Here is a 4214-nt window from a genome sequence, read left to right as displayed (position 1 = left end):
TAGATTTTTGGCTCTTGAACTTGAAAGTGGAAGTAGAATGTTATGGTTGTCGGGGATTACTTTTTATGTTTTTTTTATATAATAATGTAACATGCAACATCCCTATGAGACCTGCACGTCTTAACACTGTACTTCTTTAGGGATGTGATAGGAATGTTAGCCATACTGGACTTAGTATTGTTTTCCACTTCCTTTTCTACCACCTAGCCTAAATTATAATACATAGTAATAGAATGAAAAACTAATGCCATATTAAGAAAGTCATCTAGGGCTCTGTGAATGTGGCTTCATGGTACAGTGATTGCTTAGAATGCAAGAAATCCTGGGTTCAATTCCTCATTACCACATAAACAGAAAAGGAAGTGGTGCTGTGCCTCAAGTGGTAGAGTGCAAGCCTTAAGCAAAAAAAAAAGAAAAAAAGTAAAAGAAAAAGAAAAATCTCAGGAAGAGTTCCCTGGCCCTGAGTTCAAGCCCCAGGACTGGCAAAAAATTCTTTAGCTAGTAAATGCCAAATAAAGAACCTATATTTGAATATATAATTGCTCCTTCCAATAAGGATGTAATAATAGTTCTTATGTACTTTAACTATATTAGAAGGCTGTGTTGAGAAAAAAAAAAACATTTTGTTAGTAAGTCACGGCAATTAATGTCAGGAATGTGCTTAGGTATCAGGTGAAGATTAATCCTGGAAATTCAAAGATTCCAGGCTTTTGACTGGTCACTGCTAATCACAATGAGAAGGGTCGTCTAAGTGAGAATTGGAAATCTTTTTGGTCAGTATGGCACCAAAAAGGCACCAGCTAATTAATAGTTGTCATAGAAGTGAAGGAATAAATCCAGATGGAAGAAATAAATGAGAATTGTTATTTTTTTTTTAAAAAAAGAGGTAGCCGAGTAAGAACAGAACCATGCACGTGGAATTCAGGTAAGGAGCAGGTTTACTCTTCGTTCCGGCTGGCACCAGGTCATCTTGGTCCTCCACGTGGTGGGGAAAGGCCTGGGAAAGATTGCTGGGAGATCTGGGAAAGAGAGAGCTGGGAAATAGAAAAGAGCTAGAAAAGAGAGAAAAGAGCTAGAAAAGTGAGCGTCTGAGAAAGAGGTGGGAAAGGGAGAGCTAGTAAAGAGAAGAGAGCTGGGAAAGAGAAGAGAAGGAAAGAGCTGAGAAAGAGCTAGAAAAGAGCAGAGACAGGGCGTCTGGGCCTGGGCTAGGCCTTATCTAGGGTATGGGGGCCGAAAGGTGTGGCCACATCAAATTCAGATTGACCTCAGCGGATGCAGATGTGACCTCTTCCAGGTGTCCTAGTTGCCTAGGTAACACAGGTACTGGGTGAAGACTTTGCTGAGAGGAGGGTGGAGTTTGCTAACCATCCAGGAGCAGACCTTACATTAATAATAACTAAATTATACCAGAAACTCTTCTAGGGAACCATATTTGATTATTGAAGAACTAGTTATGAACCAAGCTTATTCCTCATTACCTTTAGCATTCTATATCACTTAGGCTAGTTTTTAATCTCTGTGTGAAAATTGAATGCCATTCTATGTTGTTCTTTCCTATCTGATCTCCATCGCTTTCTAAAAATCTCAGTCTTTCTATATTTCTCTACTGACAATTATTTATACTAAGTCCACAGTCGCAGACATCAGAAGATGCTAAAGTAAGAGTCCAATAGCTCATGAGTCATTAATGTAACAACATGGAAAAGGAGGATATATTTATTGTTACCTCAAATTTTCTGAAAAGCTGAAATGTCATCATTTGATTCAAATTTCCATTATTTGTCTACAAGTCATTAAGTGCACATAAATACAAATATGAGCCGGGTGCTGGTGGCTCACATCTGTCATCCTAGCTACTCAAGAGTTTGAGACCAGAGGATTGTGGTTCAAAGCTAGCCTGGTCAGGAAAGTACATGAGACACTTATCTTCAATAAGCCATCAGAAACCAGGAAGTGGTGCTGTATCTAAACTGGTAGAGCACTCAATTTGAACTCAAGAGCTGAGGAACAGTGCCCAGGATCAGAGTTCAAGCCCTACGACCAACAAAAAAAGTCAAATAAACTTTTAGTTTCCCTAAAAGGAACTACGAAGTGAATAGTAATCGTCCCGAGCAGAAAAAATTTTCCAATAAGATTTAGTGCACCTACTTTTGCTGAATTATTTAAGTTATGGCTTCTTTGCTGGATGTATTCTCTTCTTTTAAAAATTGTCCAATATTATCATTATAATAACATACATGTAATAATTCTTCTTTCAAAAGAGAAGTCCATAAAGTTGATGTCACTTAGCTTTCTTACTATCTCAGTTCAAAGCCAACCAAGGCAGGAGAATCTGTCAAATTCTTATCTCTAATTAAACACCAAAAAATCCGGAAGTGGATTTTTGGGGGCAGGTGGGCAGGAAAGACAATTGTTCAGGGACAGGTTGCAGCGTCTGAGTTCAAGCCCCAGAAGCAGCACAAACTAAAGAAACAAACAAGCAAACAAAAAAAAAACCCACCTATTTCTTTGGGACCATCCTTAAAGCACTGGTTTGAAAAGAGGCTCCTTTTGCTGATCATACTCACTGGATCCTGTTTTCGGAATCCTTATTGATATAGCAAACTCAGGACCAGAATAAAGGAATGGATATCTGACTTTTACAACAAGAGAAACATCTCAAGACTTAAATATCCATGCATAAGACATTTTAAAACCTCCGTGTCTTTGTTTCTTTGCAGTAGAACATTGTAAAACAATGTTATTTCCATTTTTTTCTATGCTGGCCTTCAAATGGCATGTTGTTTCCTTTTGTAATACTCTCAACTAGAAGTCTACAGAAAGTTTTATGAGTAAAGAGCACACTCGAAAAAGTCAGGGACAGAGTTTCCTTCAAGCCTTGGATTATTTTCTTGTACAGTAAAAAGACAGCACAAATTAACTTGGACTTTGTCATTTCTCTATGTTCAATTTCTCTCCTTGATTGAGTTTCTACTTCCTGTAAAAGTTCCTTCCGATTACTTCCGTAACAATCTACGGTGCTGCTCCAGGCAAAGTGAATGTTTTCTGACTTCATTCAAATAGCACAAAGACATCTTTGGGCATGAGGTAACACGTGTTTCAGAGACAACTTAGCAACGAGAAAATATAGAATTTACATCGCTTATAAAACATTATCGATGTACATATGGCCATATAAGACTATATTAAGTGAAATGAGCCCAAAAATAGGGACACCAGTTGCTTTTTTTCTTTCTTTCTATTGTTTTTATTGTATCTAACATATATTCTGTGTTTTTTGTTTCTCTTCTATTTTCTTTTTCCATGGTATAACCCGTTTCCACTGTTTGATATCGGGAACCTTGCACATACGTTTTTCTAACGTGGGGAGGGGAAGGGAAATAAAATGGTGAAACAAGGATACAGTATGACCTGTTTTAACAATGAGATGAACAAAACACTATGTTGAAAATGAACTTTACAACTTGGGGATAGGAGGGGAGAGTTGGGGTGATGGGGAGAAAAGGCATGGCAGGGGAAAGACAAAAGAAAATGTAACAATGCTCGTTAGATAATGTAGTCATTAACTTACTTATGGAACTTTAACCCTTCTGTCCACCAATTTCACAATAAAAATCATGAAAAAGGAAAACATTATACTGGAGTACATTAAGTTCAAATTTCCTAAGTGCTCTGTAAATTAAGACCTATTTTAAGTGGGAAGAAGGTTCTCAGAAACATTTTTGTCAGTGTTTGTGTTGTGCATTATTACCCAAGTGTACATAAGTTAACAGAAGGAAAAACAATAGGAATAGGACAAAGAGAAGTTCTGTATTTAAGTATAATGGTTCAATACTCTATAGAAGACTCTGCAAATAAGACAACTTTGAAAAAGTAAAGTCAAGGCCAGCATGTAGATCTATGGGAGTGACATAGAGAAAGCATTTCTACTAAGTGGAACATGAAGGATGAGACCAGTCTCTTTCTTCTACTACCTCTAAATCATGACAGCTAATCATTCAAATTTGTAAAAAGTAGAATGGAAGAATAATTCTGGTTCCAAGCAATTCATATATAAGACCATGGATTTAACTGGAAAAAAGGCCATGTCGAGAGAGCAGGAATTATACTAGCAATGAACTAGTGGCAAAGATTACGTTTCTTTTTCTTTTTCTTTTCTTTCTTTGTGTTTTTTTTTTGATGGTAGTGGGGACTGGACTCCGGGCCTGGGAACT

This window comes from Dipodomys merriami, unplaced genomic scaffold (assembly GCF_024711535.1).
Source record: "Dipodomys merriami isolate MVZ:Mamm:240054 unplaced genomic scaffold, mDipMer1.0.p SCAF_155, whole genome shotgun sequence".
NCBI lineage: Eukaryota > Metazoa > Chordata > Mammalia > Rodentia > Heteromyidae > Dipodomys > Dipodomys merriami.
This window is presented reverse-complemented; position numbering follows the sequence as displayed.